Genomic DNA, 13,427 nt, shown 5'->3' with positions numbered 1-13,427 from the left:
AGGAATAGCAATGTGCTGATCTGTGAAATATGTGGGCTTTTCTGCATAAAACTTTGCTTTTTATTTTGCTTGAGTGCAGAATGTATGGGTGTACACATCTTTTAAATTGCTTTGTTTTTATTAATGCTTAGATCTGTAATAGCTTAATTTTTTAAGTGCTGGCAATTTCACAGATGATATAATTCTTCAAGTTACCATCAATAACAATTAAACAATAACAACAACAAATAAAAACCCCAAACAAAGGGGGAAAAAAAAAGAAATTGCAGTAAAGAAAACAGTGTATTTAAGATCACCTAAGAGAGAAGTACTTCAGCTCAATGCTAAGATCAATTGTGCCAGCTGCACTACTGGTGACAATCCAGTGAAGATAGAAAAATGAGGTTATGTTGGAAAAGGATGTATCCAAAACAGGTGAACAAAATTTTTTTTTTTTGCTTTGATCATTTTTGTTGTGGGTTTTTTGGAGGAGTTCCTTTTTCTACTTTTGTTTTGCTTTGTTTTTAATGAAAATACAGACCACTGCCCAGAGTACTGGGAGGTTAATATGTGTGAGGTCACAAAAAAATCAGTGACATGATTTATATTAACAAAACACACCATTTAAAAGTTGTAAACATATGAAAAAATGTCCTCCTAAAAGTTAAACCCCTCAAGTTCACGCTAAATCTGATGCCAGCACACAGCCCATGTGTTCCCCAGCACCAAACCAATCTGTTTTTCTGGCTGTGTGCAAGAACAGGGCACCTACAAGCCTTGCTTGTGAATCAGTACATTCCAAAAATAGGCCTGTGGCTTCACTTCATCATTTTGCTCCCCACTCCTCCACCACAGTCACTGAGAAAAAAATCAGAATACTTGTGGGCACAAGGCCACAGAAGAGTTTCAGTTCAGGAATTTATTTCTGCAAACAGAGTGCAAGTGTGCATCTCTATTTTCCTTCAGTTTGTGCTGTGCTGTTAGCACTAAATCAGTCTTCAGTTACATCCTTGGTCATTGAAGTCTGCACACTTGTGCAGAGATAAAACTGGGTATTATTTGCCATTTCCTCATTCAGGGATATGTGGATATGTTGTTACTTGTTTACCTGTAAATACACATTTTTGGGTGTTGCTTTGTCTCCCAGCCACACTTCCTTTCTTGCAGGCCACTTCAAACCCAATATACTGTAAAATGCACTACTAATGTTTTTAAGTGCAAAAGAAAAGCACTGAACACTTCAGAGATCTTCACTGCCCTTCTCCACATCACTACCCTAAGGGAATAAAAACGAATATTCACAAAAGCTTACAAATTTTCAGATTATTCCAGGACTGGTGCTAATAGCTACATCATCTGAGCACCCAAGAGAAACACTTTAAAAGGGAGAAATAAAGAAGAGTTCACATTTCTCTGATTTTCACAATCCCTGGGTGTATTCAAGTGCCTGACTCTCTTCTGGTCCAAATAACATCCAATGTGGGCACTTCTTGGGGCTAAGTGTGGGGAGAGGAAGATTTCCTCCCAAAGCCCACTTCTGACCTGAAATACAAAGTTTGAAATTACTACTAAATATACCAAATAAATCTCAGCTTCTGAGCTGTATCCACAGTGCACCACAGCAGCAATAGGGACACAAGTTTGGCAGTTTCTGGAAGCTCATCAGTGACAAAACACCTCTGGAAAGCAAAGGCAGCTTTGTCTGTGAGAAGCAGGGCCTATTTTTCCTCTTCTGCTGCTCACCCAACAACTTCTACCTTGCAGAGGGATCAGCAAATTCAGCATAAACATTTTCCACAGCCACACTTGGCAGCTGCTCAGCTTGAGTTAGCAGGCAGCAGCACATTGAATCTGTGCTTCCTAGATCAGGAAGATTATACACAAGTAATGCATATTAGTTACTATCAAGCCCTCTGTTCACATAACAAGCAACTGATCAAAATTTTCTAGTCAAAAAAAGAGTCAGCAGAGTAAAGTAGTAAATTTCCTTAGCATCTGTTGTGATGGAGATGGAGTAATGGTTCACAGGCAGGAGCTGGAGCTCTCAATCAGCTTGGTGCAGTTATGGGAATAATCACTGTGGACAGGAGTGTTTCAGGGAAAATAGAGTCCTGGATTAACAAATTGGCTGTGAATCATTAAGGGATAGGGCATGAAATGATATTAAGCCACGGCAACAAAGGACTTCCAATTATTTATGAAAAAAGTCAACCGAGACAAACTGCTGTAGCATTCATTAAACTAATGAGGGGAAGTGCCATGGACTGCAGTTTGAGGATAATACCTTGAGGTCAGAATGCAATTTGATGCAACTCTGGTTTGATCTCTCTGCTGAGAACTATGACACTGTTCAAAAATTAAATTTTATAGAGATCTGAAGCTGTAGATGTGGCTGCCCTTAATTCAGAGAACAAAAGGGAGAAGAAAACATGAAAAGTGCCTCTATGTGGTAAGAATGTTGGAACTTGAAGGACTGCATTTGGGCTTCATATTAATATACTTGAGGAATAAAAGCTGGAAAAAGGATGAAGTGGCAGATCTGGCCTGGATTTGCATCTGTCCCTCAGCACAAGCTCAGCAGAGCCCTTAGATTTCTACAACCTCCTGGCTAAATTCTGGCATGGGCAGAAGGACTTCCAAAGTCAACACAACAACGTATTGCTCACAATTCTGTCTTATTGCTAAGTTTAAAGAACAAATTATCAGGTCAGAGCCCTAAGTATATATTGTGGTTGTGTAAACTCTGCCATGAGGCATTCAAAAGCTGGGGAGGAGGGGTTTAGTGCCATACACCCTGGATGAGCAATGACAAGCCTGGAAGCCCTGCTTCACATTCTGTATTTATCCAAGAGATAGATGACCAAGTCCTCACTGCCTATAACTACTTATTCAAGAAGTAATTTTCTAATACCAGAAACTTGTCATGAGTCACACAACTAGATGCAACAACAAAGAGGTTGATCTAGGCAAAATTAGACAAAAAATTTGGAGCAATTTTACCCAGTGCTAAGACTAGAAGCACTGGAATGAAAACAGCAGGAGGGAGACAGGCTTGGAAAACAAAAGGTTCATTTTCCAGGTATTATTTTCACTCTGAAAAACAAACGGAAATAAAATTGAAAAAAGCAATTTTAAGTTCCAAACAAAATTATGTTGTTGCTATTGAAATCAAGAGCTTCTAGTTTCAAAGGTTGTGCCAGCCAGGAGATCAGACCAGGCAATCTCAGTAACCCAGTCTGGATTTTAAAATCTTTACACACACAGGAAAATTATCATAACACCTGGGCAAGCCTAGAGCAGGAGTTGGCTGAGACATTATGCAAGTCAGCTCTGAAATCAGCCAGGGCTGCTGTCTAACAATCAGCTGCAGCACTGGGATCCCGGACAAGAGGGCTTCTCCTTCAGCCCCACTCTGCAATCACTTCTGATATTCTAAAAGTAACAAAGCCGTTGTTATTTCAAACAAGAGAGAAGGAGACAAGAAAATTGAGTTTTCAAACTCCTGCAGAAGCAAAGCAATCCTCCTGGATTCAGGTGGAACAATTTTATTCGAACACCAAGACATTGCCTCTCTCAGACTTGTGTTGAGCCATGAAAGTGGAGTCACTCTAACAAAAATTTGAAATAGATGAATGTGTTTGATCTGTTTTGGGTATAATGCATACTAAATATTGTAAATAATATTTATTATCTGTACAAGAACTGCATAAGTAATATTTCTACAAAGGAAACACCATCACAAACAATTAAAGGGTTCTGAGGCTGTAAGCAGCTATAAATTGCTGGAAATATAATATAAAAAAAAGAATGGGATTTCCAAAATGGTTCAGAACATTCATTAGTCAGGTCTGGTGTCCTGTCTTTGTCCTCTACCATACAAATCAAAAAATAAAAGTCCTTCAATACACCTGCTAAGCAGAAAAAAAACTATTCCCCTCAGCTTCTCAAAATAAGAAACCAGCCTTGACAAATGAGATTTGATTACTTCTGTTTCAGCCTGAAAAATAAAAAGTCATCACAAGATTATCCACACACACTGTCAATTCAGAAATTATATTTGGACCAATTTTCACTACTGATGTACGTTTTATTATCTCCACATGTTATGGTAATTTTAGATCAGAATTGAGTTTGTCCCTTAAACCTTTAATTTTCTCCTTCATGAGCTCACAATAATAATCTGGCCATGTTTTAAATTATTCAGTTATAATTTGCAAGAAAGTCTCGTTTTCTCTGCATCCGCTGGTATCTGTGAAAGATTAAAATGAAGCGTGTTGTGCTGCAGCTGAAATGTGCTGCAGCGTGCTTCGACAGAGTTGCTTGAAAGAGCAAAAAATAGTATTAAAAATGAATATAACCACATGCTATTGATTGACAGGATCAGCACTGCAGAAAAACCATACAGAGTTGGATCATGCTCCAAAAAGAAATGAAGGCAAGGAACCAACGCTTTCCAAACAAGGACAAACTGAGAGCAAAAGGAAATAGACTTATGCATTTTCAGAAATCATGATTTTTTTAAAAAACGCTGAGAAGTAAAGCAAAACAAAACCCACAGCAGAATTCTTGACTATTTCCCTTTAAATGCCCAAGGCACTGCTACGGCTTAGATTATGATCTCAGCTATTCCTGCTGGAGCAGGTGTCCTTCACGTTCTGGGCTCGCAGTCCTCAATCATTCATCGAAGGGGAGAGCTGCAGAAAATGCAGGGAGACCACTGGAAGTCTGGGCATTGGGTACATTTTTTACTTCTTTGCATTGTCAGTAGTCAAAAAAGAAAACCCCTCATCCATCACTTTGATAAAAGTCCACAGGGCATCCATTTATTCTCTTCCCAGCATGATCCGATTAGTTGGCATCCTTATTTATGTTCTTTCAATGCTCAGATGTTACATTTTTTTGGCCATAATCTGAGCATTACAATTTATTATTTGTCCACAATGGAGATCCTATTGTAATGAACTGTGATGCGCTGACATTTTTCATGTTTGCTGGTTATGCCAGATTTATTGCAATTGCTCTTGAAAGGGATGGAGTAATTTACTGAAATCTCATTGTGGGAAGAGGAACTCCTGCAGGAGGTTCTCACTGAATTTTCTATGAAGCTGTGCTAAGATCTTCTGTTCCAAGAGCCTGAATGATTGCCAGCCAGCCTAAGACTCATGCTTTACAGAATAGGAAGTTTTAATTAAAAATGAGCAATAAGTTCGTGATAGATTTGTCTCATATCAATGGCAAGACCACCCAGTTCTAGTTTGATTGTTTTTTTTTTTTTAAGATAGCATTTAAAGATGTGTTATAATGAAATTCAGAGCAAAGATGATGAGGAAGAGGCTTTAAAATAAAACCTTTCTTATGAAATGATGATGTTTGTGGAAATGCTTGGTTTCCAAGGAGGTTCTTGGTTTTGAGAGGTTCAGCTGCATATTGGAAGTCTCCGGGAATTTCCCATTTCAGCCCTTAGCAATCTACACCCACAAACTGAGCCCTGCCCCTTCCTGAGGTCAGCAAGGAGTGTGTGACATGAATATGCTGACACAGATTTTCAAAAGATTGGCTCTATTTCCAGGCTGAGCTTTTGGATAAATATTGCAAGATTTCAGGTAATTAAGAAACGTGCTTGAAAATTAAAAAATGTTTTCAATCCAAATGATCAGACAGACATCTTGACATGATGTAGGCAGTTTTCTTTCATTCACTACTGTTATATTACTGATTTTGTTGGTGTTGCACTTGGGATGAATTTGGCTGCTTCTTCTTAAAAAAAAAAAAATTTGAAGTCTTATTGATAGCAACCAAGTGAGCATCTCATTATATTATCCCCTAGATTCTTAACAATAGGAGGGAATAACCACCAGGGAAGGAGGAAAAGGCTAATCCATAAATTTCTCATTAGCTGAAAGAGGGAGAAACATTTGCTTGAATAATGGAATATGTTTAGCATCACAGCCTGCAGTTAATCATGTTTACTTGCCCTCACTTTTCCAATATTCACAGAATGAGAATGCATGGATTTCAGCACAAAATCATCAGCTATCAACATGTAAACTGTCTGTTCAAAAGTACATCTAAAGATGCACATTTTGAAAGCAATGAGATAATACCTCTGTTCAGAGCAATAATAAAAACAATTAAATTTGCATATTGTGCCATTATTCTACTTAAACATCAATAATAAGCAAAACTTAGAAATCAAGCTAAATCAAGCTATAATTTACAGCAAATAAATTACCCAAATAATTTCCCTAGTTTTCTGCTTAGGAAGATTAGGATTTTTTTAAATCCACTCATTGATTTGAATTTTTTTTTTCCACATAGACTATTAGATTCACCAAAATCCAACTTCTGTCCTTCATTTCTACGGCTTTATAAACTATTTGCAATAAAAAAACTTTTGACAAGACAAATCCAACTGATTACCGGAAATAAATTGTGACATGAGAATAGCTTGGTAACAAGAGGCAAGGATGATTATAGCATTGAAAGACTTTAGGAAATTTTTTGTAAAAATCTGCTCTTGTCCTTTTTGCTGTGTATGGGGAGAACAGTTTGTTCTCTTGCTCTTCAGGGAGGAGCTTATTTCAGTATTGAATTTCTTTTTCCAGGATTGAAGCCGACTCAAACTTTCCTTGCAGCCGTAGGTTTTCTGGGTTTGCCAGCTTGTTTCCCTTGCCACATTAGTGGTGATGATTTACATTAGTTTTATTATATAGCACAGAGAATTGATACAAAGTCTGTTTCTCAGCCTGTATTTGTGCTTATCAGCATTTATATCTCTGCAAAACCTCCCTTTCCAAGTCCACATCTCCTATAGGCCACGATCACTTTATCTCCTAATTCTATCTGCAAACTTTCTAATGCTGTCTCATCCACATGAAGGTATAAGAAAATTTTAGTCAGCAAATTTTCACATAAAAGTAAAAAAATTGGATACTTGTAGGCCCAAGAGAAACCTTCATCTGTATTCAATACATTATTTCATTTTCACATGTGCATGAATGAAAAGCCACTTGCACTCGATTTTCTTTTTTTTCTTCAGTCATATTTTATATCATACTAAACTGATATCCTGTCACAAAGTATCCTTCATAAGAAATGGAACTCTAATATCATGATAGAAAGGTTCATATAATTTCTGTGATTACAGTAGATTTTCTTTTACCTTTTTTTTTTTTTTTTTTTTGGCAGTTTCCCAGCTAAAATATCAAAGTGAAGCTTAAATTTTGAGCATACAGAAACACAATTGTTTAAATACCAGTCGCAAACTTAGAATTTCTTCGGTGTTTTCATTTGGCAAATGTCCTTGTATTTCCTTCTACATACTTTGATTTCTATTGCACAAGAGAACCACTTTTCTAAGGCGTAACTCCTACTGCAAGAGAGAAAAGTTGGCAAAAATATTCCTTATGAGAGCTCTAAGCAAACTGAATATGGCAGTCAATGGTATTTAACCCCTTCACCAAGCAGTGCCTCAGATGCCAAGGTAATTCCAGCTGCTTCACCCTTCCCTGTAGATGTTGCTTATGACTTCATTAAAATATTGGGTTTAAAAGCCTTCAAATTCCAACTGCATGGCTGAGAGCAGGAGCATCATAAGTAACACAGATGTACTGATAATGAGTATTCCCAAAGTACTCAAGCACAGACAGGTGTGACACCTCTCTCTGATAGATTTGCACAATTTCTGAGCCAAAACACCAAGTAGGTGCTCACAACAGGACAGGGCTAAGACCAAACAGAGCTGGCAACATGATCCATTTTCCCAGAACTGAAACAAGGAAGTTGCTTGCCAAAACTAAGATGCAGGATGAAAACACACTCAAAAAAAAAAAACAACCCCAAGCCAAAGTGGTTCTCTGGGTCTTCAAAAGCAGATTTCAGATGCCATAATTTTTGTGTATTTGTTTAATTTAAATGTAATAAACTGACAACACATTGACAAGTGGTGGCCCTTAAAATACATTATATGAATGGTTTAATGCATTTTTTTTAATTTTTTGTGCCAAAATAGTGTTATTGGCATGATCTAAGTAGTTGCACATCTTGCATGAATCCTACTGTACCAGTCTTTCATGGAAATGTGATTAATCACAGCTTCTTGTTTCACAAAAAACCCAAGACCTTCAGGCCCTTTGAATGCATGTGTGACACACAGAGAATATCTGTGCATCTAGAGGATGGATGTTTTCAGTTAACCTAGCAAGTATCAATGAAAATATTAGTCTTAATAGAATTATTGAGACTAATAACTGAGTGGGTATGCTAGAAACCATGCATTTAGTTTGACCTCCTATTCACAGATAAAACAATTCATTTTCTTTGTAATCCAGACCACAGTAAGTTCCACCTATGTTTTAAAAATTTAACCAGAAATCCTCATCACCCATTCTGTGCCTTCAGAGCTGCATTTCAAACCAGGAACGTATTATCTTAAAAAAAAAAAAAAAAAAAAAAAGTTTTTTAATGTTTTTTTAAAGTTTTTCAATATTTTTCTTAGCAGAGTTGAGCTATTTGCTAAAGACAACTTGTTCTCAAGAACAGAGACCTGGAATGTGCCTCCTGCCTCAGCAGTCTCCCTGCTCTGCTATTTCAGTGGTTTACCCTCTTTACATCATCCCACTTATCAAGCTATCAAAAGCTATTTGGGAAGTGTCAGCTTTCTTACCTCCTCCAATATCCCCACACCCACACAGTTCTATTGGAAAAAACCTTGCAAAGATGATCCTTTCAGTCCAGCCAGAGCTGAACTGAAGATCAGAACCTTTCTGTCTCTTTGGGTAAGAGAATCCCACTGTTCCACTGATCTTCCCTGAATTCAGCTCAGTTTGAAACACGTTCTGGAGCAAAGCTGGTCAGAGGTGAACACAATCCTTCCATGTGTCAAGATGACCCAGAAAAAGCTGATAAACCTAAAAATCTTGGTTTATCCTGCTGCACAGGGAAGAACTCCAATTTTAATCGGCCAGCTGAGCTGGCAGCTTCCAGAACAGCTGAGAAATCCTTGTGCATGTGCTAAATCTCTGGCCTACATTTCTGCTGTGCAGGAGGTCACCAGACAGCGATCACAAGTTTCACAAATACATTGAGAACTCTGTGTGGGATGCATTTGTCCATCACACCGAACTGACTTTGCTATGCCTGTGTTCAGGACTGTTTTCAAAGCTGGTCTGGCAGTGTTGGAGATGTAAATGAGGTAGCAGGCAAAAATAGAACAGCATTTATCTAGAATTTCAGAGTAATTGCTTTTAAAACCATCAGAGTTGGTTAGTTTACATTTCAGTGATTTTTAACAAGTTCCCTGCTTTGAATCCCAATGTTGGTAAAGCTCCATATTTATTTTCCATAAAAATCGAAACAGGCTGTCCTAGAGTCTGTAATTTTCTTACAGTCTGGCTTTCCACTGTAGTCTGAGCTACAGAGCAATATCCCTGAAAAGAAAGCAAGTCTTTAGAGATCACAAATAACCAATTTCACAGTACAAGCAGTTGTAAATAGAGCTAAATTCCCTTTAGTAATAAACTATTCATCTTCGTGCTTCATTGAGTTCAAAGAAAAGCATTTTTCAAGTTTAAGCAATTAAGTTTACATTTTATTTTCTCCTCTTGAAAGGAAGTTATCACAAAAGCATGGGATTGAGAAGCCACTGTGGTATTGCAGGTATTCTCTGCGTATGAAATTTCAATTTAGCAAAGCATGTAAAACCCTACAGGCAGTTAAGGTTCAATACACTAAACCCACTTTGTTTTCACACTGTGTTTGTTTTGAATCATCACTGACCCAGCTGATTAGCTGCTGAATTAGGATGTCTGCACATCAGAACCATGGAATTGCTGGGGTTGTAAGACCTTTAAGAGCACCAAGCCCAATAATTAAGCCAGCACTGCCAAGTCCACCTCTAAGCCACGTCCCTCGGGGCCATGCCCTCGAGTTTTTGAAAAGCCTTCAAGGATGATGACTCCACCACTTCCACTTGGCTTTCAGCACAGCTGTGTGACTCAAAATTCCTGCCCAGCCTGCACAGTCTGATTCCCAGGGTGCAAAATACCCGCACTCCTCCTGTGTCCTGTGGCAGTGAGCCAAGCACGGGAGACAGAGGGGCCTGGGAGCTCAATTTCATTGTGTCAGTGGGCATATAACATTGTCTCCCTCTGAAGAAACACAAGGTGAAAAACCAAGATCCCAGCCACTTGTGGATGCTGGTAATGTTCCCATGGCTCTCCTGTTAAGTGCAAAATTGTTCATCTCAGTGTCGTGGCCAGATTCGACCTCAGGTAATTACAGTTTGTCAAACTAAACTTCCCATGCAGATCCAAGTGGGTTTCTGTGTAGCTGAGCAGACCCTTTGTTTCACAGCTTTTCAGCAGAGCATGAAATGATCTCTGCACAAGATCTGAATACCTCTAAATTTGCCTTCAGCTGCACGGAGGTAAGACCAGCATTATTAACACCATATAGTTGCATGCTAGATTTTGTGACTTCACCTTTTCACTGGTTCCAGGGTGTTAGAGCAGTATTGACAGTCTATCCCACACAAAATGTCTTTGCTTGTACTGAAAAATAAGTTTAAATCGTGTTTTGCAGAGGCCAGGTAAAAGCCCTTCAGATTTTATTCCCTTTATTCATGTCACGGTAATTGTTTTCTTTGGCTCAGTAACAGATGAAATGCAGCTGAGCCAGTTGCTTTGCATAGACTCATTTGTCTAATTTTGCCCTTTTTCCAGGTAGTGAAACATGTGGCACACCATGATTGTTTATTTGCACATTGATTCAGCAGTAAACTGAACCAGTAGATTGGAGAAATTAGCGGAGCAAATCTCCTCATGAAAAGGTGAATAAAGACAAGGTGCTGTGATATAGGTGCAGCCCACTGAAAATCTCTAATTTTAAAACAAGCCAGAAATTTGGAAACAAATAAGGAAAGAACTGGTGAAGCACATGACCTTGGTGCTATAAAATCAGATGTGGGAGCCTAGCAGCAATTGAAAGATATGCTTCTGTCAGGGAGAAGCCTGTGAAAAAAACAACACCCCCAATGAGCTTTTTATATGAGGAAACATGAAATCTAAATATTCTGATGCTAGAATCCAGGCAAGGAATGTTGGAGCAGCTGAACTCTTGAAAACAGAAAAACAAGTTACATCAGGAATATTATCTTTTGATGCAGAACTCAAACAGATATCATTCAGTCATTCAAACCATCTTCTTTCCACATATGAGACAGATGACACATGAATGAAAGCTCTGCCAATTCACTGCTGGATTTAGTAAATCTACCCTTTACCCAAGCCAAACCGGTTGCTCAAGCCTACAAAGCACTGAAGAAAATACATATTGCTTATATAGTATTTTTTGGATTCAAAAGATGATAAAATTTAACAAGATAAACATTTCATGCATGTATGGCAGGTATCTTTAGCATAAAAATCCTGACATCATGGTTAAGATGATTTACTGCAGTTAAAGGGTATCACACCAGTTGTGAATGCCATTCACAGCACTTCTTCATGAGGTGCCAGCAATACACAGCCCATCTTTTCTTTACACTACCAGTGCTGTACTAAGAACATTTAAGACTGGTATAAATCCCAGATTAAGAAACTCAGAGTATTCATTCTTCATTTACCCAGGGAGGAGTGGATAAGAACAGCACTATTTCCTCTCTCCTTTTCTCTTCCTCACTCCTCAGCACTGCCTGCCTCAAATCAGACACTGCTTTAGATTTTATATTTAAACTATTTGAAATAATGTCTAAAGGGTCAGAAATAGTCAATATATTTACACATTTAAGACTGGTATAAAACCCAGATTAAGAGTATTCATTCTTCATTTACCCAGGGAGGAGTGGATAAGAACAGCACTATTTCCTCTCTCCTTTTCTCTTCCTCACTCCTCAGCACTGCCTGCCTCAAATCAGACACTGCTTTAGATTTTATATTTAAACTATTTGAAATAATGTATAGCAGTCTAAAGGGTCAGAAATAGTCAATATATTTAGCTATGTCTTTTCCCATCTGAACAATTCAAAACGCTTAAGTTAAATATCATCATTTTCATTTTTACAGAGGAAAGACACACTTCAGCCTGCTCAGAGCCACGGGGGTGTCTGGGTCATTGTGGTGACCTAACAGCTGGATTTGTAGATACTGAAAATCACAGTTTAAAATGGCAGAACGACACAAAACTCATTCTGAGGCAGCTCTAAAGTGGAATTCCTCTGATCTTTACCTCTTTTTTTTTTTCCTCTCCACACGCACCGTGGTGTGGCAGAGACAAAAGACTGAGAGCAACTTTTTGTTCGCAAGTAAGTTTTCAAGTAATAAGTAGTACAATTATGTCAAACAGGCGCTGGTAAAAGCTTTACACTACAATTTTAAGACCCACATAATTCTACACTGAAGTTAAAGGCCCCTTACAGCTGTAAGATGCACAACAAAACCTGAATGTTACACTACCAAGCATTGAAATCCATGCATATCCCTATCAGATAAACACTCTGTACCTGAATATAAGCTCCATATTGATACAGCCTCTAACTACCTTCCAAACTATTTTTTTTTTATTTTCTAAAGCTAATTTGTGCCTTTGGATGCATTTAGTAAAATCCCATGGGACTTGCATGTGCATATCTGAGCACAGACTTAGTGACAAATGCTTCCCATCCCCAATACATTGCATTGTTACCTATAACTGCAGTATTTTTCTTTTTTTTTATCACACCTGAATCTTTGTGGGACACTATAAAGAGAAGTGCAGCAGGTTTCATTTGTTGACAGTTCATTTCTAAAAGAAGATTCAGTAATGCTGGACCCGTGCTGTTCATGGGCAAGTGTAAATGGGGTCTTGCTGCCAGTGCTATCCCTCAGACACATTTCTTTTCTACCCTCATTGAGCCTAAAAATGGGAGCTGAAAAAGGCAGAAAAATAAAAATGAGCAGGGGAATGCAAGCTATCCCTACCAAGTCCATGAAAATACAATGATCTACCATAATGCTAAGCACAGGATAAAAATATCAAAATATTAAAATATTACACAATATGACAATTTCCTCTTACACATAAATATTATAAACCTCAAGGTCCAGCTCTTCTTCTCCCACTCCCTCTGATTCAACACACCTCCTCAGGAATTATTAAAAAAATAATAAACATCCATTATATTATTAGCTATAAGCTTATGGATTAGCGCTGATCACAAACAAAGATATACTTTTAAGTTACTGAGTTCAATCAAAGTGAATGTATGTCCAAACCTTAAAATTTGGTTTTGACTTAGTTCTCAACTGATTGATGCTAACAGTTTAATGTTTCTTTTACAACACCCAATTTGCTTTTTTAACATTGTAGCTTTTTTAAGTGAAAAATCTCACAATTTAAGTGTCATGAATTTTAGCAATTCTGAAAAAACTCAGTAATAAAATTGTTGTCCTTGCTACCAAAACTGTGCTTTA

This window comes from Pyrgilauda ruficollis, unplaced genomic scaffold (assembly GCF_017590135.1).
Source record: "Pyrgilauda ruficollis isolate IOZ18807 unplaced genomic scaffold, ASM1759013v1 scaffold50, whole genome shotgun sequence".
Classification (NCBI taxonomy): Eukaryota; Metazoa; Chordata; class Aves; order Passeriformes; family Passeridae; genus Pyrgilauda; species Pyrgilauda ruficollis.
The sequence above is the reverse complement of the archived record's forward strand: the minus strand, read 5'-3'. Positions refer to the sequence as shown.